General features: G+C 37.0%; 1 protein-coding gene across 4 annotated transcripts in view; it reads left to right on the plus strand.

Annotated features, from left to right (window-relative positions):
- LOC129732484 (uncharacterized) overlaps positions 1-25,656 on the plus strand; it is a 227,407-nt gene that overhangs the window by 81,975 nt on the left and 119,776 nt on the right. Inside the window, exon 3 of one of the 4 annotated variants that reach the window (XM_055693392.1) lies at positions 19,759-19,854. The exons of the other annotated variants lie outside the window; for them this stretch is intronic. The gene's annotated coding sequence lies outside the window, so the exon portion shown is untranslated. The remainder of the gene's footprint in view (positions 1-19,758; positions 19,855-25,656) is intronic. 4 annotated transcript variants of the gene reach the window in all.

Here is a 25,656-nt window from a genome sequence, read left to right on the forward strand (position 1 = left end):
ATTTTCCACTGCGACCAGAGATTTGATCTTTTGTGGCGGGCCCCTATTTGATGTAAGCCTTATCAGGGTGTCGTACCACCATTAGGTTGAATGGTTTCCACTTGCTGAATATAGGCATCGTCCCAATAAGGTATTATTGAACGAATAAAGTTCACTGCCTTATTGGGAGAAGTCATCCAGATATCTAATGGTGTATTAAGTGTTTATCAAAGAATTGCTTCCTCTTTTGAGAGAGTGCTTCACAGTCACATAATAAATGTTCCGAGGTTTCTTTATCTAGGTTACAAAAGCGACAGGCATCATTTTGCAATTTACCTATCTGTTTAAAGTGATATTTACTTGGGCAGTGTCCCGTTACAAGGCCACTGTAGGTACATAAGTCTTTTTTTGAGATACTGAGCAATCGCTGGGTTACTGTTTTTTGGGGTGCAATAAATTTTTTCGATTGAATTATTGTTTTTCCAAATGTTTTCTATCATTGATTGTTCCCACTTCTTAAGTTCCATTTTGAGGGCACATTCTGAGATCCCACAAAACGGTTCTGGCCTTGATCCATTTCTCGCCAACAGATCAGCTTTTTCATTCCCTTCAATGCCGCAATGCCCAGGTACCCAGAAGAAGTTTACTTTACTGATTCTAGCCACCTGCTGTAGCAATTGAATACAATACCATACTAATTTCGAAAAACAGGAAACGGATTTCAGTGCTTTTAGTGCAGCTTGACTTTCCGAAAAAATGCATATATTTGTATGTCTATAGTTACGTCGTAAGCAAATTGTAGCGCATTCAATTATTGCCTGTATTTCTGCTTGAAATACTGTTGGCCACTCTCCCATAGGTATTGATAGACTGACTCCAGGGCCTGCCATCCCAGCGCCAACCCTATTGTTTAACCTGGAGCCATCCGTGTAGAACACTATTGAGCCTGGTTGAATGCTAGGCCCACCTGATTCCCATTCAGTGCGACTTGGCTCAGTCACTTGGAATAGTCGTTCAAAGTTGTACTGCCTATCCATCCAGTCTTCCTGAGATAACATTGCACTGATTTTGAAATTTTCAAGTATACTGAGGTGTCCCCTAAGGTCTCCTTCAAGGAACTTTTTTGTTCTTTGTAGCCTTAGTGCGCTTTTTTCTGCTTCTAATTGTACAAATAGATGCAATGGAAGTAAGCTTAACATAGCATCTAGTGCCTTTGAAGGAGTACTTCGAATTGCTCCAGTGATGGAAATTGTGGCAAGTCTTTGCAACTTTTCCAGCTTCTTTTGAGGATACTTGACATTTGTTTTTGGCCACCATACTAAGGACGCATATGTTATTCTGGGTCAATCGATAGCTGTATAGATCCAATAGATCATCTTTGGCTTCAATCCCCATTTGTTACCAAAGGTTTTTTTACTGATCCATAAGGCACTTTTAGTCTTATTTATTATTTTTTCCATATGTAAGCTCCAGTTTAATTTGCTGTCTAGAGTTACTCCTAAGTAGTTGACTTCTTGCGAAAGTTCTAATTTCGTTCCATTGAGACATAAGTCAGGAATTTTGATTTTTTTCCTGCGTGTAAATAGAATAACGTTAGTTTTCTTTGGATGTATCGTAAGTCCCTCTTTTTTGCACCACATTGTAGTTAAATTTAGAGCATCTTGGAGTCTATCTTTGATTACATGCTCATATTTTCCACGAACTATAACCACTATATCGTCCGCAAAACCAATTACTTCGTAACCCTGTGATTCTAGTTGTGTCAACAGTTCATCAACCACTAATGACCACAACAGGGGTGAGAGAACCCCTCCCTGTGGGCATCCTTTTGCAGTCCTTACTGTGACTGTTGAGCCTCCATGATTGCAAGTTATTTCTCTTTTTTGTAACATTTCAAATATCCAGTCAACGATAGTTTTGTCGAAGTTACGTTTTATCATAACACCTTTCATTGAATTATAGGATGCATTGTCAAAAGCGCCTTCGATGTCTAGAAACGCTGCTAGCATAGTTTCTTTGGCTTCGAATGTTTTTTCAATTTTTGTTACTAGTGCATGAAGTGCTGTTTCTGTGGATTTGTTATGCTGATAAGCAAATTGATATTTATTCAATGGTTTTGGCTTCAGATATTCTGACTTTATATAGTCATCGATGAGTTTTTCCATCAATTTCAACATGAATGACGAAAGGCTAATTGGTCTAAACGATTTTGGACTCGTTTTGTCCTTTTTATTAGCTTTCGGGATAAAGACAACACGAACTTGGCGCCAGCTTCTTGGAATATATTTTAACCTTAAGCTTGCTTTGAACATCTCAGTTAAGCAAGAGGTTAAGCTTCCTTTGCTCTCTTGAATCATGATAGGACGGATTTTGTCAGAACCTGGTGATTTATATGGTGCAAACGAATTTATTGCCCATTCAACTCTCGCGTAAGTAAAAATACGACTTGCTAGATCTTGCGAATGCTCTCTGGTCATATTTTGCCCAGCTGCACCTACAATTTCATTGGGTTCATTGGAATTAATTATGCTGGTCGTTTCTGATCTAGTGTATGATTCCAACGAAGTCGCACTTTCGCTCACGACTGGTGAGGATCCTGGGAAGTGTACCTCCATCATTAGGTTCAAAGTTTCTATGGCGGTGGAAGTGAAAGCTCCGCTGTTATATTTCAAAGTGCCTAAGCCATTAGAATGATCTTGTGAAAGAACTTTTGTAAACCTAGCAACCACTGGAGTACTCTCGATATTTTCGCATGTGTGCCTCCAGTTTTTACGTTTAGATTTCCTTATTTCTTTGTTGTACGTAGCGAGAGCTGTTCTATATGCATCCCACTGTGAGGTGCGCTTTGCGCGATTAAACTCTTTTCGTGCCTGATTCCTTAGATTATCTAGTCTGGTGTTCCACCATGGAACATCCCTGTTTGTTGATCGAATCCTGATCGGACAACTGTTGTTATACGCTTGGAAGATTCTATTTGTTACTTGAACAGAGACATTTTCAAGTTCTCTGTTTGTGGTTATAATATCATTTGGATAGTTGCCTCACGCTAATAGATAAGAATAGTATAGCCCCCAGTTCGTTTTTCTGGGGTCTCTAAAAGTTTCTTTGATAATGTCATTTGTTTTGTATTCGAATAAAATATGTCCGTGATCGGATAAGGATACTTCATTGGAGACATGCCAATTATGTATTCTTTCCGAAAGGGTGTTACTGCAGAGTATCAAATCTAAGACTTCTTGTCTTATGGAGTTCATGAAAGTGAAGTCAGTCCCTTTATTACAAATATCTATATTATTTTGAGTTATGTATTCTAGTAGGCACTCACCTCTTTTGTTTATATCGTTGCTGCTCCATACTGTATGATGTGCATTTGCGTCGCAACCTATGATGAATGCTTTGTTCTGATTTTTACAGAATGACACGAATGCTGAAACTTCTGGTGGAGGCGCCTCGTCTATGTCTCCAGGAAAATATGCCGAAGCTATGTAGATTTCAGTTTTACCACGTGTGGTGGAAATTTGTATAGCTACCGCCACAATATCACGTTTAATAAATTCTGTAATAGGCATAATATTTATTTTTTTGCTAGTAACAATAGCACACCTGGGAGATTGCTGTGTTTCGTCATATATTAACTTACACGATTTAATGTCAAGACCCAGTTTTTTCCCATTATACGACCATGGCTCCTGGATGAAAGCAGTATCCAGTTTGCTTTGAGCGAATCTCTTGCAAAGTACTGCGCTAGCCCCCTTTGCATGATGGAGATTTGCTTGGATAAATTTGATGCTGTGATTGATGTTGGATGTGATGGCCATGTCAATTATCATTTTCAAGATTTCCAGTGACTATTCCGCAGTCGTTGTTGCCTGTTGGAAAGTAATCTTTGTTACGCTTGTTTTTCGAATGAGTCTTTTCAGTATTCTGGACATCGATCTGCCCTGGGACATTTTGATTAGTGTTGTTTCCACCCACTATATCGTCTCCAGTTTCATCACGAGTCCTGATACTGTTGGCCTCATTATTATTGTGTAGAGTCCTTGCCGCATTAATGACTCCACTTGTTCCAGGGACTTCGTTAGTAGCGAGTCTCGCCACTTTTCTGTCTCCTGATACTTGGGTCCATGCAATAATACGGGTAGCCTCCGAGTTTTGGTCAACGTCCATCTTTTCCTCCTGTGACTTTTTAGGATTTTTCTTCCTGATAGGAGCGTTCCCAAATTTGAAGTCAAGGACAAATTCGCATTCGTTGAGAGCTCTCAACGATGTTCCACCTACGCTGAAGGTAAGTTCTACGTGTCGCTTGTTTATTACCTTCCTCAGAAAAATCTTCCAGCTGTCAACTACTAGTCCCTCATTTTGAGCTTCTAGAAGAGCAAGAATTTCTTCATTGCTGTCATCAGCGCTCATGGGAAAGAATCCAATTAGAGTTACTGGTTGCAGGATTTTGTTTTCATCAACCGCAACCAGTTCTGCTCCTACCCAAGGAACTATACTGGGGATAATGGTTTTTATCCACTCAGATGTTTCTCGGTTTTTGCAAATAAGAATGAGGTAGCCCGGTCTAAATAAGCAGTTTCCGAATTTCGGTTTAACTTTTTCTTTCCGTTGCTGTACCACTTTAGCCAGAACAGCTTTTTGCGTTGCAATTAGCTGCTGCAATGATAATTCTGTGTTCGGGTACTTTTTTGGAATTATTCCTACCTTCACACAGTTTACCATGTCTCTATATGACGGTTTGGCCGTACCATCTGTTCTTATTGATTGTCCAGACTGTCCCCCTCTGATCTGATCTAAGCGCCGTTGAATCGACGTTGCTTTCAATGGCAGTTTTGGCCCCGTGGGGCGACCCTGCTTCTTTGGACGCGGATTTTCACCACTACTGTTCGACTCACTATTTCGGAAGCGTTTAGCTTGATCCGATTGTGGAGTAGACAGAGGTAGCATAGCCAATCGTCGCGCATCGTCAGAATTGACTCCTTCTTTAATTAAGCGCTTGAACCGCTTTTTCCCTGCTCCGCTTAGGGGTTTCAATGACTCTCCGCTCAGTTTAGTTCCTTTTTGGTCCTGCCTGGACAGGAAGTCATATCCACTGGTGGTTTCGAAAGTAATGTTATATTCATGCTATCATCATCATCAGAATCACTAGCATCATCATCCATACACTTCTCGTGCCGAGGCGTATTTAAAATAGATGAAGAACAAGAGAGTACATCGTCGTCCGATTTAATTTGCAAATTATCATCTTCTACATCCAAAACTTTTTATAGTTCCATTTTTTCCATTGCTTGTTAGCTTGTACTATGCAAATATAAAAACATATATAAATAGTTCAAATAAGCTGATGTAAATCTATGCAGCGATCTGAATACTCCTCACTCTCATTCGAAACGTCACGGTTCCGCATGCGCCTGGCGGTATCCCAAAGAGTGCTCATCGCTGTTTCCCTCGACAACGGGTTTACGAACCGCCACCAGTACCCGCGTTTTTTCGCCTTTACTAAGCTCTTCATCTGCCTGCCCAGTGCCTCGTACTTTCGAAGTAGGTTGACAGTGCCGTACTCCCGGTAGTCCTTATACGCCGCGGACCTTCGCGCGTACAGCTCAGAGCACTTTTTGTCCCACCATTTGTTGGGAGGGCGCTGTCTAATCGTTACCCCGGGTATTGGTTTCGTCTGAGCTTGAGACGCGGCGTCGGTTGTCAAGCCAGCTAAGAACGCGTATTCTTCCTCCGGAGGAAGTTCCTCGTGAGTCTCGATAGATTCCGCTATAAAAGACTCATAACGCTTCCAATCAATATTACGTGTAAGGTCGTAGGAAATATTGATTGGGCTCAGGGGAGTTGAACCATTAGCAATTGATATAACGATTGGAATATGATCACTACCGTGGGGATCGTTGATTACTTTCCACTGGCAATCTAACGCTAGTGATGTCGAGCAGAGGGATAGGTCAAGCACGCTTTCACGTGCTGGAGGATTAGGTACACGTGTCGCTTCCCCAGTATTCAAAAGTGTCATATTGAAGTCGTCGATCAAGTTACAAATTAAAGAAGATCGGTTGTTGTCGTACAGCGACCCCCATAGCGAACAGTGAGAGTTAAAATCTCCCAAAATCAAAAAAGGTGCGGGAAGCAATTCTGCTATATCAAGGAGTTGCTTCTGTTCAATCCGCGCGGATGAGGGAATATATAACGAAACAAGGCATAGGTATTTTTCATTCATATTTGTTTGAATAGCAACAACTTCAATATTCGAGATCGAGGGGAGGTCGATTCTGAAAAAATTTTGATCCCTAAAAGTACCCCTCCACCGTGTGAGTCTCGATCTCGACGAATGATGTTAAAATCGTGGAAATTAAGTTGGTCATTTATATTGAGAAAGGTTTCACAGAGCGCGAACGCATCACAATTGTATGTGTTTATCAAATGTGAAAATAAATCAAATTTGGGGATGATACTTCTGCAGTTCCACTGTAACACAGTGACAAAATTCCTAACCTCTTTCGACGTATTAGTCATCGAAAGATACGATAGCTGAAATGAGAGGCCAAGTTGCTGTGAGTTGCTTCAAAAAGGTTTTCACTGTAGGGAGAAGGGCAAGAAGAATGTTTTGAAGGGGATCTGGTATGTTGAATGTTTTAAATATCCAGTCCACAATATCAGAGAATTTCATGAACCCTGTTTCTTTTATGTCTTCTGATCGAGAAATGGGTGCACGTGGGGTTTTTGGTGCCCCAGGAAGCGGTTGGTACTCCTGGTTTGATTTGAAATTAAAACCGGGGGATACTTGCTTCGGTTTTTCTTCACCGCTTCCTTTTTGTGTTGTCTTATTGGTCATTCCGCTAGGGGTTATCTCACGACCTTTGCGAGAAAGATTAGGAGAGTTGAGCATTCTACTCTTCCTAGATCCCTCTGGCAAGGCATAAGAACACCCTTCGACGGGATCGTCAGATGTACCCTCATCGGTTGGCAAAAAGGAAAAGATGTTTCCTGTCGAGGGTGGCTCAGCCCTCTTAAGCATTTCTGCAAAAGAGCGCTTTGATCGTTCCTTGAGGGAACGCTTAATTTTTTTTCCTCGCGCTGTTTGTACGCGGGACACGCCGAAATGTCATGCCGAGTTCCCTCGCAGTAAAGACACTTTTCAGTATCCTCACTGCAAGCGGTCTCAGCATGATTGCCTCCGCACTTGCTGCAGCGTGCCTTGTTGCAGCAGTAGGTGGCTGTATGGCCTAACTGCTTGCAATTTTGGCAATGCATGACCCGCGGTACGAACAGGCGTACAGGCAGACGAACCCTGTCCAAAGCTATGTAGCTCGGCAGTGCGGATCCGGTGAATGTCACCCGGAAGGAATCCGAAGGGAGGAATTTCTTCTTCCCTTCTTCGATGGATACTGAATGCAATTGCTTGACATCCAGAATCTTTACATTTTGAATCAGGGGGTTCTTGAAACAGCCAACCCCGTGACGCAAAATGTCATCGACCGCGAGGCTTCCTTCGGTAACCACACCGTCGATCTCCACGTCCTTGGCAGGGATGTACACGCGGTACTCCCTTGTAAAGAGCTCGTAGATAGCAATTTCGTTTGCTTGCTTCAAGCTACTCACGACAACTCGCAGTTTGTTCGGCCTCACCTTCGTAATCTCGGTTACGGCCGGAAACTGTTTTGCCAGGTCTTTGCCTATTTGAATTATATTCAAAGGTTTTTTTATGGGCCGGAAGTAAACAACGTAGGGACCGCTAGCGGCATCTGGGTAAGCTTTTACCCGTATTTCCGGTACCCTTGGTACAGAGCTAGGTAGCGGAGATGGTACAGGGGAAGGTAAGGGAGAACTGCTGGGGGAAATTTCAATTTCTTCCCCATTTGTTTCCACATCCAGGAAAAGTTGCACCTGCATGTCGTCCATTTTGCGGGAGCGTTACGCTCTACCACACACAAACGATAAATATTCGAATGTGTGGGGGGGATCAAATAGTTGGTATTAAATTTTAAAAACAATATTTCAAACTACAATGGATCAAATAAAAAAAAGACAGTAATACTAATAATAATAACAATAGTAATAATACTAATACTAATAATAATAATAATAATAATAATAATAATAATAATAATAATAATAATAATAATAATAATAATAATAATAATAATAATAATAATAATAATAATAATAATAAAAATAATAATAATAATAATAATAATAATAATAATAATAATAATAATAATAATAATAATAATAATAATAATAATATTAATAATAATAATAATAACAACAATAATAATAATAATAATATTGATAGTAACAATATTAATGATGATAATAATTCTAAAGTGAATACTTCACCGAACGTCTAAGTCACGACCTCTCGGCTGCTAGTAGGATCAATCTGGAAGTGTGTCTCCGCAGAACAAACAATGACGATCCAGCTTCTTGTTGTAACACAGTGGCCGTGGTCTTGTAGATGCCACTTGTTGTTGATTTCCACTCGCTCGATCGTATGGTGGTCCGTGCTGCTAGTGGGGTAACAGCGGTGCGGGGGAATTATTCTTGCTGATATATCAGCTGCGTATCGAATCACTGGCGGGGTAGCCTGCCCCTACCAGTGTGCATAAGATGTTTCTGCCGATATACTGCAGCCTATTGTTATCGCACTGCACAAGAACTAACCGACAAAAAAAACACCCGTACGATAACTCGTGTATTGTTATTTTGCGAATTAAGCAGAGCTGACAATTTGCGTCTAATCGAGACGAAAGCAAAACAACGAATGACCACCTGTTTTTTGTACAGTGTAAGTTTTAAATCCTTGCGCAGAAGCAGGCGGATTGATTCTCGGTTCATTTTAAGGTTCCTGGCCGGCTTCCGTGCAGATTGGGCGGGATTCCGGCGAATCCGGTCTCGTATAATCTTTTTCAGCCTTGGAGTTCTCACAGACCTTGGTCGTCCAGATCGTGCCTTGTCTTCGGTGCCTCCGGTCTCTAGGTACCGATTTATGGTCCGGTACACGAATTTCCGGTTGATTCCGAGTGGTTTTAGGTGTTTGAACATGTGTCTGGGTTTGTACCCTTTCACATATTCAGCGATAAGAGCTGCTCTTAACTCTGCCATGGCTCACAACACAATGTAAACAAACTGCACAGAAACGAAACTCTGCCACTTTGGGCAGCAAAGTTAACCCTGTTATTTGACATATAGATGGCACCAGAGAGATGCAACGTGTAGGCTACAGGCGACTCCAAAAAAGAGTGACCGGACTTTTTTGTCACCGTGTAGTTTTATGAACTCAATTTTTTTGATCAATTTTCTGAGGCAACCAAGTGTCATATCTGTTGCAAATAATTTGTGTCATAATTTTAATTTTATTGACTTTAAAGCAGAAATTATGTATTACTCGAGCAGTTAAGAAATAAGATCTGTTAACAACTCAAATAGCCCTACAGTTTGGTCCTCATAGAGCGTGGATTTAAAAACTATAAAATCTAACGGTTCCACAATTTCACATAAACAAGCATTAGACTCTGCTAGCTATGTTAAAAAATGAGCGATACAAATCATATTGATATTGCATGTTAAGTCCGCGAAAATTCAATGGAGAAAAATATCATAAACTAACCTTTTCTTGTTTATTCATTTGTATCTTGAACTTATTTTCCATTCAATTATGATAGTGCATCATTTTACTCAAAATATCATAAATTTCGATTGAATCCAGCACAAAAAATTCAATTTTTATCATTGCGCTAAATTCACGGTTTCGCCAAATTCACGGTTGAATTTTATTTAATTTAAACCGTGATAAAATCGAAAAAGCTCTGTACTGTCACTTAAGTGGAGTGTTGGAGTGACGCATTGAGGGACTTTTTTCACGCTACTTGCCGAAATCCTGGCCTTCGGCTGGTGGCTCAACAGTTAATGACAGCAGCTGCGCAGAGAAAGAGAAGTGGTAAGGAGTACGGATGATGAACTCATTGAGATCGCAAATAAAGGTTGCTTCCGGGTTGTTTAGTGTGGTCATGCAGCAATGCTTAGATGACCGCCTTTTCCCGAACAAGTTGAAGCGACAGAGACTAGTATTATTGCTGAAAGCAGGGAAACATGACATGAGACATGAGAAGGGCATTCAAAAGTGCCAGCTGGGACTGTATAGTTTGACTATGTGTTGAAACTTTAGATATCTCCGGAGCGGGTGATTGTGGGGTTTGCAGATTACATAACTCTAGAGGTTTGTTCATATCCGATCGGAAAGCTGAAGAACAAGAAAGACTGTTTGCCAAGTTAGTTCTTCACGTATGTCTTCCCGGTTAACGCAATAGGTCATTTCCAGGATTTCAGAGATGGAAAAGCTATCAGACGAGCGGATGGAGGGAGTCATCCGCTTCATCCACAAAAAGGCGAAAAACTGCAGTGCCGCAGCACTTGTCAATGCCGCCTACAAAATTCGCTCGCAGATACTGTTCATCTATAACCTTAAACCAGGAGATTTGTGGGCCATGACGAGACAGACAATGTGTGCAGCTGGAAAAGGCAAAAATAAGCGAAATCAAAACATGATATAGATTTGAAAAAATATATACCTTTATATCAGATCTTCATTACCTTCATAGCGGTCTAAAAATCGATCGAGAATTAACTTGAAGACTACGCACTTCTGACCTGGCTAAGAGCACACGAAAGAACGGTTAAAAAGCTATACTCTTTCCTTTTTTCAGTTAAAGCACTAAGGCAAAACTTGTGCTACAAACCGTTAAAGCTCTAAAAACATTTTTATCGTCAATATACACGACACAGGTAATAATCTCAAAATTTGAAGTATTGTACCATAAGAAATGATTGCAGTATTCTTTCAGTTTATTCAAAAAATTTATTGGCAACCCTGCTTCGGAGTGAAGATTCGCATATGGTTAAAGCCCAAGCACAATGGATGCGATTGCGTTGACGTTAATTTGACAGAAAATGTATGGGCTAACTGTCAAATTGCCACAAACGCAGCCGCAACGTATCAATTGTGTTTAAACCTTTAGGGTGAGATGGATTCAATCTCAACTTATGATCAAGGATGCCACTTATACAGATTTGTCAGTATTTTACAGGTTCTGCTTATAACAGATATACAAATTTGCACCGGAAGATTCTTTCAAAAATCGTCTTTTTATACGCAAAGAACTACGAAAAATACCAATTTCCGGAGTACTCTATCTGTCAACTTTAATTATTATTCCGTCTATATAATCAATATTATCACATTCAACGATTGGCTTCTATATTGGTTTGCCGTATTATATTTAAGCTTATACACATACCTATTTTTCATTATATTTTTATGATGAAATTTTATTTTTATTATTTTTCTAGCTGATAAACAAATGCAAATTATTTTGAAAGAAAATACTCATTCTACATACAGAAGCGCAGACAAACAGACGTGCCACTTGACAACGATTTCATCGACCAGGAAAATAACGGTTATTTTGAAATTTAGCTGTATTTTGCTCACATGGTGGCGCATGGTGTAACGTTTCGAATAAGGTTGAATATTTTTCAGGATTTTTGTTAGAAGAGGCACGTCTGTTTGTCTGTGACAGAAGTATTAATATTAGTGTTATGCTCTGATCTTCTTCGGAAAAGGTGGAGCTTATAAGCATTAAAATATACAGTATGTTGTCCTCTGCACGAACAGCTGGCTGCAAAATCTGTGTCTAAAGAATAATACGTCAAGCTCCGAAAACTTTGATTTGCTAAATGCACTGACCAATGGTGTATTGCTTCAACAAAATTTTGTAATTTTTTTAGTTATCCTTTTCTGATCGGGACAGTGGCTGTTTGTTACAATGTTTCAATGTAATGTATAGAAAATACCACACATTTCGTAAAATTGTTGAATCCATAGCAATTATTATTTTTATTTTATTTGGTAAATTCTCCGAATAGCATTTGATTCCTGTTCATTTTTTTTTCCTGACCCACTGTGTCAATTCAGTATGGTGATAAAAGTTAATAAAAGTTACAGCGGTGTGTATTGATAAGGACTCAGCCCTGACCCGACGCTGTTTTACAACTAAAGCTTCCAGTGAAATCCCCGAAGTGCATACATGTTATGCTTCCCAGTAGCGAACAAAGTTATATTATCCGCACAAAATATGAGAAAGTGCTTCCGGTAAATGGTTATTCTCACCATCACTGTAACCGTGACGGTGATTTGTTGGTTACCTATACAACACTCACGTTTCGAAAAAAAAGAGCTTTTGCCACACGTTACTTTGTGACTAAATATGAATTGTAAGAAAGATACTTTGAAAAGCGTGTCACACTGTACAGGTACCTACTAAGCTATGCGATTTTAATTGATGCTTTTATATTTTGTACCAGCCATTATTAAGAACCTTCAAACTAGGAAAAGCTTTTCAATTAACATTTCTCTAGTCCGCAAAAAAACTTTAACAAAGGATTTTCATTCAATTGAGTTGGTTGCGGTAAGTTTCTCGAATAGATGACTAACTGGTAGCTGCTAAAAAACGATATAGAAACCGAATTTAGGTGTAGGCTACAGGAAGCACCTGGACCATATCACAATAGATCAAAGAGCGGGACGCGGTAACAGGTCTAGTCCATAATGCAAAAAAGATCTTTGATGTCGCGTCAAATAAACTGCTGTACTCTGTCAGAGATCGTTCGTACCGGTAACGGGTATTAAACGTTGTTACAAATCAGTTAATGGGTGGGTAGTTGCTTCTAGCAAGTGGGTGTTGCATGTTTGGCTGCCATCATGGCAGCTATTGTTATAAAACGACAACGTTTTAATACACTGCAAATGGGTGATACGATACTTCGCCTAACACCAACATCAAACTTCTCTTTTTTCTTATGATTACATATCAACACTCTATCTAACCCTACGCTAGTAGGAACAAGAACTTCAACCCACATCAATTTCACCACCATTGTCTGTTTTCCAGCAAGTCAAACCACAAGTGTAATTACACTCATTCTGTCGTTATTACACCACGAGTACCTCAAAAACCACTATCTGTCACCCATTCCTCGCAACACAACTGACAGCAAACCTGCGCCTATTAGCTATGCTAAACGAAACCGAAAGAAATACACACCCGGTGTGGTAGCTGTCAGCTGCTGTTGTTCTTCATCATCACAAATGTTGATTAATGAAACCATGTAGCGTCAGGCAGCCTTGCGACGATGACACGAACGAACGAATGACGCAATGGTTGTGTGCTACTTTCACTTCGACGGCGCTGTGCTACAGGCATCCGGGTGCAAAGCTAACGCGTGTTTACCGTTTTTACAGGACAAATCTTGTTACCGGGTGTATTTTTTATTATATTTTATCTCCGGCAAGATTTTGCTACGTCTACACTGTTTTGTCATCGAAGCTTGGGGTATGAGAGTCTGCTCAAGGCTACATTTTATTAGACTATTACTAGGAGGTTGATAATAAGAGTTCTAAACAGAAAGCAATATCGAAATAAGAGCACTGAATCGAACAATACTCGCAAAGATTTCTTATTTCATGAGATTCTCATTAAAGAAGTGAAGGACCTCCTAGTTTATTTATCACCAGTAAATTAAGTCAAAATTGGATCCTTCGTCCTACGGTTTAAAATCGTAATCGAAAATTCAAGTACGATAATTTTTCCTCCTTGTTGGCTTTTCTGCACGATACGACGAATAAAAATGTCAGCGTTTCACCGTTTATGTTTCGAGGTTATCCTCGCAGGAATTTAATTCAATGTCGACGAGTGGGTCGAAGAGGATTTATACTTTTTTACAGCTATTCGCGCACAAGTGCGTCTATAAATATTGTACAGGACAGACACATTTGCGGCAGCGCTTCTGGTTGAGTGTTTGCTTGTCTAGCCAAGGCGTTGGAATAGCAATTTTTCAACAGCGCAATCTTTACAAAACAACCTGTAGACTGTACTGTAGACTGAGAAATCAAGAAATCATTCTTGTTCAAGACTTCTTAGCGGTACTTCAGATTGCTTTCTGGCTTTCTAGTAAAGTGTGCATTAAAGTTTGTCTTCTAAGGGTGGGCCGAAGCGAAAAAAAAAATACCGCAAAGAGAGGAAGGAAAATGCTTTTTAGAATTGAAAGATCTGATGTTGTTTCTCCTTGAAGGCACGAAATAACGAGAATAAAACATAATGAATCTCAACTAACATCATCGGCATTTGTTATTCTATCACTATTCTAAAGGGAAAACTTTAACGATTTATGAAACAAAATGCTAAGCAAATCAGCGTAAAGGTCAGGATTCACTCTAGCCAAGAGAAAATCACTAAACGAAAGCTTAACCGATCGGTAAAACAATTAGAAAACAAAGAATAAAGAGGAAAGAATAAATAATGAAGTATAACGAATAAAAAATAAAAAATTATGAATAAGAATGAAGAGTGAAGAGTAAAGAATAAAGTATAAAGAATAAAGAATAAAGAATAAAGAATAAAGAATAAAGGATAAAGAATAAAGAATAAAGAATAAAGAATAAAGAATAAGGAATAAAGAATAAAGAATAAAGAATAAAGAATAAAGAATAAAGAATAAAGAATAAAGAATAAAGAATAAAGAATAAAGAATAAAGAATAAAGAATAAAGAATAAAGAATAAAGAATAAAGAATAAAGAATAAAGAATAAAGAATAAAGAATAAAGAATAAAGAATAAAGAATAAAGAATAAAGAATAAAGAATAAAGAATAAAGAATAAAGAATAAAGAATAAAGAATAAAGAATAAAGAATAAAGAATAAAGAATAAAGAATAAAGAATAAAGAATAAAGAATAAAGAATAAAGAATAAATAATAAAGAATAAAGAATAAAGAATAAAGAATAAAGAATAAAGAATAAAGAATAAAGAATAAAGAATAAAGAATAAAGAATAAAGAATAAAGAATAAAGAATAAAGAATAAAGAATAAAGAATAAAGAATAAAGAATAAAGAATAAAGAATAAAGAATTAAGAATAAAGAATAAAGAATAAAGAATAAAGAATAAAGAATAAAGAATAAAGAATAAAGAATAAAGAATAAAGAATAAAGAATAAAGAATAAAGAATAAAGAATAAAGAATAAAGAATAAAGAATAAAGAATAAAGAATAAAGAATAAAGAATAAAGAATAAAGAATAAAGAATAAAGAATAAAGAATAAAGAATAAAGAATAAAGAATAAAGAATAAAGAATAAAGAATAAAGAATAAAGAATAAAGAATAAAGAATAAAGAATAAAGAATAAAGAATAAAGAATAAAGAATAAAGAATAAAGAATAAAGAATAAAGAATAAAGAATAAAGAATAAAGAATAAAGAATAAAGAATAAAGAATAAAGAATAAAGAATAAAGAATAAAGAATAAAGAATAAAGAATAAAGAATAAAGAATAAAGAATAAAGAATAAAGAATAAAGAATAAAGAATAAAGAATAAAGAATAAAGAATAAAGAATAAAGAATAAAGAATAAAGAATAAAGAATAAAGAATAAAGAATAAAGAATAAAGAATAAAGAATAAAGAATAAAGAATAAAGAATAAAGAATAAAGAATAAAGAATAAAGAATAAAGAATAAAGAATAAAGAATAAAGAATAAAGAATAAAGAATAAAGAATAAAGAATAAAGAATAAAGAATAAAGAATAAAGAATAAAGAATAAAGAATAAAGAATAAAGAATAAAGAATAGAGAATAAAGAATAAAGAATAAAGAATAAAGAATAAAGAATAAAGAATAAAGAATAAAGAATAAAGAATAAAGAATAAAGAATAAAGAATAAAGAATAAAGAATAAAGAATAAAGAATAAAGAATAAAGAATAAAGAATAAAGAATAAAGAATAAAGAATAAAGAATAAAGAATAAAGAATAAAGAATAAAGAATAAAGAATAAAGAATAAAGAATAAGGAATAAAGAATAAAGAATAAAGAATAAAGAATAAAGAATAAAGAATAAAAAATAAAGAATATAGAATAAAGAATAAAGAATAAAGAATAAAGAATAAAGAATAAAGAATAAAGAATAAAGAATAAAGAATAAAGAATAAAGAATAAAGAATAAAGAATAAAGAATAAAGAATAAAGAATAAAGAATAAAGAATAAAGAATAAAGAATAAAGAATAAATAATAAAGAATAAAGAATAAAGAATAAAGAATAAAGAATAAAGAATAAAGAATAAAGAATAAAGAATAAAGAATAAAGAATAAAGAATAAACAATAAAGAATAAAGAATAAAGAATAAAGAATAGAGAATAAACAATAAAGAATAAAGAATAAAGAATAAAGAATAAAGAATAAAGAATAAAGAATAAAGAATAAAGAATAAAGAATAAAGAATATAGAATAAAGAATAAAGAATAGAGAATAGAGAATTAACGACAAACGTTCAACGACAAACGATAAACGATAAACGATAATAGATAAACGATAATAGATAAACGATAAACAAAAAACGAAAAACGGGAAACGAAAAACGAAAAAAGAAAAACGAAAAACAAAAATTGAAAAAACGAAATAACGAAAAAACGAAAAACCGAAAAACAAAAAGCAGAAAATGAAAAACGAACAATCAAAATAACCGAAAACCAATAAAACGGAAATCGAAAAATAAAATGCAAGAAACGAAAAACAAGAAACATAAAAAGAAAAAAACGTAAAACCGACAATGTGAGGAATCGAAAAAACTAAAAAACGAATTACGAAACACGAAAAACTAAAAACAAAAAGCGAAACAGAAAAACGGGACGAAAAACAAAAAACAAGCGAAATGCGAATAATCAAAAAACGAGAAACAAAAAACAAAATTATAACAAAAACGAAATGATAAATAAAAACGAAACACGGAAAATTAAAAGAGAAAAACGGAAAACGGAACGAAAACCAAAAAACAAGAAACGAAAAACAGGAAAAAAAGCAAATACAAACAACAACGAAAAACGAAGAAACGAAAAAAAAACGAAACACGAAAAACTAAAAACAGAAAGCCAAACATGTAAAACGACAAATGGAAAACGAAAACCGATAAACGAAAATTGGAAAACTAAAAACGTCTAAAGAAATACGAATAACGAAAAACGAGAAACGAACAACAAAAAACGTACACCAAAACACGGTAAACTAAAAACGAAATTGTAAAAACAAGAATCAAACATCGAAAAAAGGTAAACAAAAAACACGAACCGAAAACCGATAAACGATGATCGATAATCGATGAACAATTAGCAATTATATGAACACGAGAAATGTTTTCTGAGTCTTAATCATATTCTCAGTTTAATAAGCAAATAATTGATTCAAAAAATAGATACTCACACAATTTGTATTTTTGTGGTATTTAAATAATAGGATAAAGCAAATCAGTATATTTAAAAAAAACCATTCTACTTGCAAACAAACCACCTTTCTGGTTGCTGTGTATTGACTTGCTACAGCCACACATATGCTACTGGGCAGGAGTTCACCGCACGCCGATGTTTTGTGAATTAAAATGCAACCAGCAGGCCCACAGGAATGCAACCGGTTTGAATTGAGACATACGTGAAATTCGCAACCATGAAAATTAATTGTCGTGACCTCAAAAATGCTAAGGTTTGTTGCAACTTAACCACACTCAATACTTTCAAAATCCACATTGCCGCAATGGCGATATAGTAGTGTACGGATAGGTTGTAGCAATAAAACGGTCTGTTTGGTTTTGATGGCCGTTTGACCTTATTCTATTATTTATGAAGAAATTTTAGTAAATATTTCGTAATACTCCAAATACCTCTTCTGCTAAATACCAAAGTTTTTCCTCTTAGATTGAGTTTTTTTCAATGATATTCGATTTTAATTCGTTTACTTTTTTCTCCAATATAAATTTCATTGTACAAGTCACCTGTCTTGATAAAAAATTTAATGAGACATAAGCAGCTCCTTTTTTGCATCTCATCCTTTATCTGTTTGTTTCATCTGTATGTTTCAAAGATATATAAATCAAAAATTACTTTTCAGAAAAAATTTTTTGGTCGATTTCTTTGTATACATATTTCTAAATCAGTTCGCTACTCACATTCCTGATAAGTTAATGCATCAATTTCCTGATCAAATAGTGAATTGAATTGTAAATCTGTTTGTGAATGTATTCCTTGATCAATTAGCATTTCAATAACCCATCAATTTTCTGAACATCCTTCTATTTCGCTACCTTCTATTTCATAAACCTTCAATGTTTTTTATAAACAATTTTCAAATAGTCATTTAGATTTATCGTTTTTCACGATAGATTTTGTGTAGAGCGACAGCAGCAACTCAAACTAACAACTAGATAATGCTTTTGGCATATATTTAATCTAATGATCAATTTTTATATTTTTGCCTAATATGTCAATTTTGTATATGTACTTTTTAGAGAATTAAATTGTGTGTTTAACCTTTAAAGAAGCTTCTTCACAAAACCACTTCGGCTATAGAATGGGTTCTACTTTCCTGAATAATATCTTCGTAAACACTGCAATAAAATAAATCAACTTCTAGGGTAGAGCATTGTTTTTTTAATGCTTTATAGGCAGCATTATGCGCTGGCATGAATACAGAAGGGGGTTCAGTATTCTGGCTAACATAGAATCGATATATTGCGCTCAGATTTTATTTCATCGAACAACTCTTCACATGTTTGCTTAATCGCGATTTTTTTTAAGCCTCTTGAAGTATAAACATTATAACTCAGAGAAAACATTATTTTTCGATCCCTAATAGAAGCTATATATAGCTCTTAACAAACACAACTTTTGAAAAAAAAAAAATCAAACTGTTTGTTGAAAAGTCACTCACAGCGAAGTGAACGAAACTGGTTATTTATCCAGTATTCACAATGAACTCACGGTAATTTCCATCTACGGGTTTCTCGCACGTAACGTACCACAAGTACCATTCACTTTACCGCATTAACCGTTCAGGCAAATAGCGGGGGATATGCCTTCCCGCAGAACAATTAATAAACCATTGTAGCAGCAGAGCCCTCATCGAGAGACTGCTGCTGCTGCTGTTCGCGAGTGCCTGTCGTCAGCTCTTACACCATTTGCCCTTCCCGTGGCCTCGTGGCGCGTGGGATACTTCACGGCTGTAAAAGTGGCAGGAAAAGATTTTCACTGATTACGCGAGTAGAAACAGTAAGCTCCTGCTGGTATCGCTGATGAGGACGGGGACCCGACGTCGGTTGGTAGGCTCCGTTTAAGATGAACATCAAGTTTGACTGCATGGTGGCTTGTTATTTGGGGTGACATTTAATTAAGTCGTTTTAGCCGTTGTTCACGACCATTCATAAATTCGTATATAAATATGCAAGGAGGTATTAAATACACACATTTCGGGTACCAATATGGGCCAAAGAATTACACCCCAATTGTGAGTGCGAGCGTCGTCGCCATCATTGGGTTTATAAATAGCTCTCTGGCATTCGTTGTCGCTGCAATGCTCGGGCTGTTGTGCGCGACAATTTATCATAATAATGAAGTCATTCTGCCAAATCTCTGCATTGTGTCGCATAATTATCCCCGCCATATAGAGTGTAAGGACAGCGATATTGTAGCGCTTTGGTACGGAAAAGTCATTAGTTGCCACTGGTGATGCTCTGAAACTGGCAGACTTAAAGGCAGCCTAGCCTGTTTTTAACTCGTCACGCGGGATGAGTTTGCAGAACAAAGAGGTTGAATGAACGATGAGCTGATTTCGATAGGTCAGAGTTCAACCATCGTCAGAATAAATGGTGATGTTTTTATACAATAGAGTTATCTTATTTCAGGTTTGATTAACTTTGCTGGAGGTGGAGGTGAAAAGAAATCTCTACGCTGACTGATTGACATCGCTGAAATTGATCTGAAAGCGGTATATAATGGTAGTAAGTAGACATGATAAGTCTTTGACGGGGATTCGTGAAAGTAGGGATTACTTCTATTGTTGGGGCGCTCTACTAAGAGACGAATTTGGCGAGCTCAGTAATATAAATAGGAACAAATTATTTTTTCAAATCAACGATGTGTTGGCATTAAAGAAACAACTTAAAAATCACAGGAAGGTTGTATGCAAAGCCACGACCGCAAGGTTGAAGAAGAATACATTTACAAGAAAGATAACCCGGTTGCTTGCGTGTCGGTCATTTTTTCTAGTAAATAAACGTTGACCGTTCATTGGCAGTATTGTAATTTCACTTTGTTTGATATTTTGAATCTATTTTATTGAATATTTTTAAAATTTTGCGCAAATGAGAAGTTGAAGTGCTGCCGAATTGTAATATGCACATGCGATGCGATTCGCCTTACCGTGGTGAAATGTACAGCTCTTTTTAAGGCGAAGTAGAGCTATACATTTCAACACATTTCGTCTTGCCGAATCGCATCGCGCCGTCATTTGCGTTCTGCATAACCATAGCCAAACACTTAGCGACGCAAACACGTAATAATAGCCAGAGCATGCATGTAGATGACGATAATCAACTTTGGATTATAGCGCAAAACGAGAAAATATTAACTCTTCAATTCAAAAAAAATATTCAAAAATATTAAATTAAATATTAACTCTTCATTTGTGTTCTTCAAATTTCAGTTGATCTCTGATATCTGATGTCTGTTTAATATCTGATGAAGGCTCTTATATAGGCCAAATAATGCATTCCCAATTTACTAGGTCCATAACTCTGTCGACCGTGCTTGGGAAAGCAATCATATAACGACCAATCAGAGGTCTAATTTTTCGTTTTGACAAGGCTTGACTATTTTCAATAGTACAATAGTGTGAATAATAAAATTACAATTATCTTCTTTTAGGAAGAATCTTAGAAGATTTTCCAATCTATTGCTGCAAAAACGAAGGAAATCCATCGAAAACTAACCGATTTATTAGCATTTGAAATTGGACATATTTTTCACTTTTTTCGGTTCTAGATTTTCATTTCACATCCCTATGTAGCCGAACTTCCTGAGAGAAGTATTCTACTTCAAAAAAATTGAAACGTTTTTGTCTGCCCGTTCGCCTTTCAAACTGTGTGAGTTTGGTTTTCTTAAAATTGTTCATGTCCAAAGTCTATGAAATTGGCTGTAAATTTCATGCACATATGCTTTCATGATGAAAATATTGTTTGAACATTTTAATTAGAAATATTTGTTAATTCATGATTTGAACAAATATTGGAATACTTTAAAAAAATTTAAGTATGATCGTCACGAGAGAAAATTTTGTAATTATTGATGCAGTATTTAAAACGAGTAGCCTAAAAATGCTTGAAATTCGCGTGCGGTGATTAGATATAAACCTGTTGAAATAAAAAACATAGACAATATATTATGAGTTTCCCTGGGTAGGAGCACCCTTATAAATCGCATTGAAGTTGACAGTTGTGCTTCTCTTGCTGCTCACAGCAGGAATGGCCTCGACGAGATTGTAACGACTTTGTAGAGGATTAGACTGGGTGTGAGCGTCTCTTAAAACTCTTCGTCGATTTATGTCTTGTTTATTGATATATATATATATATATATATATATATATATATATATATATATATATATATATATATATATATATATATATATATATATATATATATATATATATATATATATATATATATATATATATATATATATATATACACGTAATTGAAATCACTACGAACCAATTTTTCAATTGTGAATAAATTAAGATTTAATTTAGAATAAATTTGTGATCAAAAATGATTATTTTGTTTGCACAGTCATAAAAATAAAACTGTTAAGAATAGAAAAGGTTTACATTGAACTCCGCTACGAACAAAATGACAAATATCAATTTCAACCATTCGCAGATGTGACGTTTATTAGTTTATTCTCCAGTGCTTACGTATAATAACGTATTTTTTAACACATTTGCCCGAAACGCTCCCCTCCCAACGGGACGTCGGGGGAGGGCTACCAAGTGTATTTTTTGTACTCAACATTCCCAGTTACTATATACAGGAAACGGAATTTCTAAGTTATTCGTAAAAAAATCTAAAGTTCTGTCCGATAAACGTAAACCTGGTCCATAATGTGTTAATAAAACATAATTAATCACGGGACCCTGTTTCTCATTTCCGTAATAACAAATATATCTTGGTTCCCTTTAGCCGCCGTTTACTTCAAATGAAATAAGGAGAGTAACACTTTACGTAGGGGAGCTTCATAACCGCTGGGTTACATAGTCCGCATTGACAAGCGGTGGTCATGGGTTTGAATCTTAGTAGAACTGGGACATTCGATATCAAAGGACTTAAGCATCGGTTCATTTTCAGGCTCCTCGACATGAAAATTTCTCTTTAGACTAAAAAACTCTTATCTAAACCTTCGGAAATTTTATGCAGCCATAGCAGGTAGTTACAGTCCCCCAGACATCTACTCGGCCTGTTTTGGACCCACTAAAACTGCTAAAGTCTCCAGCCCTTATCTTCCCGGTTCCCCGGTTAAGTATTACGTCGGGAAGTGGCTTTTTACTCTTAGGCGTCGTACACAAATTACGTAACGCTAAATTTCAGACCCCCTCCCCCCTATGTAACGATAAGTAACGTTCGATATGACCCCCCCCCTAAAATTACGTAACGCTGGACATCCTGCCCCCCCCTTCCAAATTCGCAATTTTGAGCAAACACCACAGTTACGTAACGGTCTCAACTACCCCCCCTCTCCCCTATGTAACAATAAGTAACGCAGACTCAACCCTCCTCCCCCCCCTTCATGCGTTAAGTAATTTGTGTACGACGCCTTATAACATCCTAGATAACTACCTGGAGATTGCCAATTAACTATCACTGGTGTGTTGGTGGTTGAACCGCTACACACGTTGCGGCTCCAGGACAATCTGAGAGGTGGCTGCTGTAACCGCGCACCAGATGTCCGTGTCGTCGCATATTCTCCGGACTATCTCAATACCATCATGTCGCTCCTCGTAAGTGCAAAACGTGGGCATACGAAGAAGACGTGCTCAGCAGTCTCTTCCACATCCACGCACTCGGAATACATGGGGGACCCAGCATGTCCGAACCTTTGCAGATATTGCCTGAAGTAATGCCTCCCGACCCAACCGGATACCTTCGAATAAGTCGGTATACTTCGTTGAATTTCACCATTTTCGCTGCCTTCGGGACATCAAGAATGACCTTCTGGTTCCTCGTATACCCCTTGTGTCACGTTTCTCTAAGCATTCCTCAATGGTGATGCTGTTAGGTATCATGCCGAACAAGACACAGATTGCATCGTATGACACCGTACGGTACGCACTAGCAACTCTCAGGCACATTAGCCTTTAGATACTTTCCAGTTTGCCAAGGTAACTGGCCCACCATACCTAAGTATGAACGAAACCACGCTGGCAAGAAGTTTTCGCTTACAAGATAGTGCTGCAATAGCCGATGAGGCCTTGCTACAGGCATAGTTGACGTTGCTTCCAAACGTGAGCTTGTCGTCGATCGTAACCCCCGAAAGCTTTGGGGGTGATGGTGCAGTCTCCGACTCAGACCACCGCCTGTTGTTTCGATTTCACAACCGTGACCTCCGTCTTATGACGCGCTAGCTCTAGTTTCCTGAAGCGCAGTGTGCAGTATACAGTGCACAGCCGTCAACTCGACCTCCTCGAGCGTTATGTCGTATGCAAACAAACGGTCACAACTCCTACAGGCAACTTGAGTTTCAACACACCGTCATACATGACATTCCACAACACCGGGCCCAGGATAGAACCTTGCGGAACTTTTGCGGGGATTGGGACTCACCTCTGACCCTTCTCCGTGTTGTAAATAAGTAATCGACTCTGTAAGTAATTTTTCAAAACCTGGTACAGTGACACCGGTACATGGGTGCTCCTGAGCGCTATGGAGTTCCAACTGGTGCTATTGAAAGCCTTCTTCTAGTCAAGTGTGACGATTGCGCAATAGCGTATGCTCCTTCTTTTGCACTGAAGTGCTATCTCCGCCATCTTGGTGACGGAGAGGATTGCAACCAGCGTATGCCTGCGCTTTCGAAAACCGAACTGGTTACTTGCCAGACCGTTTACACCCTCCGTGTACCTCACCAGTCTGTTGAGGATAATCCTCCCAAGTCCCCCCCCCCCTCCAGCCGGTAGATAGGCCTATATACCGATGGGTCACCTGGCGGTTTCCCAGCCTTCGGCAGTAAGACCAATCTCCGCCGCTTCCACCTCTCCGAGAAGAAACAGTCATCTAGGCAACTCTGCATGACAGCCCGAAACAGCCCCGGGACCGCTTTTATCGCTAGCCTGTTTGAAAAATATTCAGTCATAGGGGGGTCCATACATAAAAAGAAACTGTTTACGTAAATGACGATAAAAAAAGCAAAGCCTTGGTGCTACATTCCGATTCGGAACTTGACTTTCTGTTTTAATACACAGACTTCGCAGACGACTGTTTAGTGTACAAGACAATTGGGAGGCTAGCGCTACGATCCTACTGACACTAACAGTCTCTCCCGAGCCGAGACTCGAACCTACGACGACTGGTATGTAAGGCCAGCATCGTACCTCGAGACCATCCGGGGGACGAATTAAATGACGATTGTTTTGCACAAACATCGAGAACTTTGTTGTGCACCTAATACAACACGCGACTAATTCGTCAGAGTTATTGAAAATATGTTTTTTCTCAACGTTATTATTCACCAATTCCGGTATTTACGAGTAACATAACCTCTTCAACTCTGTATTCTTTTCTCACTACCCTACTAATCATCATGATCGTGACTATTATCTGCGAAAAATGGGTTGAAGCAGTGCAAAACTCATCCCAAAAGAGTAGCGCGTTGCGAAATCACAGCGTTTGTTTTCTTCTTGTCTCAACTCAACTGCGTACGTCAAACTGTGCTCCAGTGTTGTCAGCATTGCCAGCAGCAGAGTGTGGGGCATGAAGAACAGACCAAAAATTGGAAATTGGATGATTTTTTTAGTGGTTGGGAATTGTGAACATTTTCTTTCATAACAAATATGTAATTCTTTAGTTTTCAAGTAGAGCTAATTCATTTCAAATGACTTGCAAATACTCGAAAATTTAATCGACCATTTTTGATTTGAATGAAACTTTGCACACGTATTTGGCTTAGCAAACTGAGCATTTTTCACAGATGGAGAGATTTTTTACACCCATGAGTTACATTCTAAAAGGGCGTATGCCTTTTGGCATAGGTTTTATTCGAAGCATTGTAGCCCAGAAACCGTTGGTTGTATAGAAAAACTGTCTGAAAATGAGTTGTAGGGAATTAAAAATGCATTATAAAAAATATACACTGTACAGAAAAAAATTTTTTTTTGACCAAAAGAAATTGAAAATAAACTAAACATTAAATTTCAATTTAAAAAAAAAGTTAAATTTTTATAAATTTTTTTTGAAAGAAACTTGACGTTAATAGGCTACTTTAAAAAAAAAATTCCAGGATCGAGAAATGAAAAATAATTTTTTCATGCTAGATTAATTTTGTTATGAAAATTCTAATTTAAACATTTTTCAAAATATTTGGATTCTGATGATTTTAAAAGATGCAAAGAGTCATTTTAAATCAAAAAGCTCTTGGTAGTTAACATTCTAAAGGCATTGGTTTTCGAGTTATTTTCTAATTTAAGCTCGAAAAATTATAATTATTTAGGAAAACATAGGTTTTTCTTAATTTGTCCGTTGTTCTCCAGCAAAAA

This window comes from Wyeomyia smithii, chromosome 3, assembly GCF_029784165.1.
Source record: "Wyeomyia smithii strain HCP4-BCI-WySm-NY-G18 chromosome 3, ASM2978416v1, whole genome shotgun sequence".
Taxonomy (NCBI): Eukaryota; Metazoa; Arthropoda; class Insecta; order Diptera; family Culicidae; genus Wyeomyia; species Wyeomyia smithii.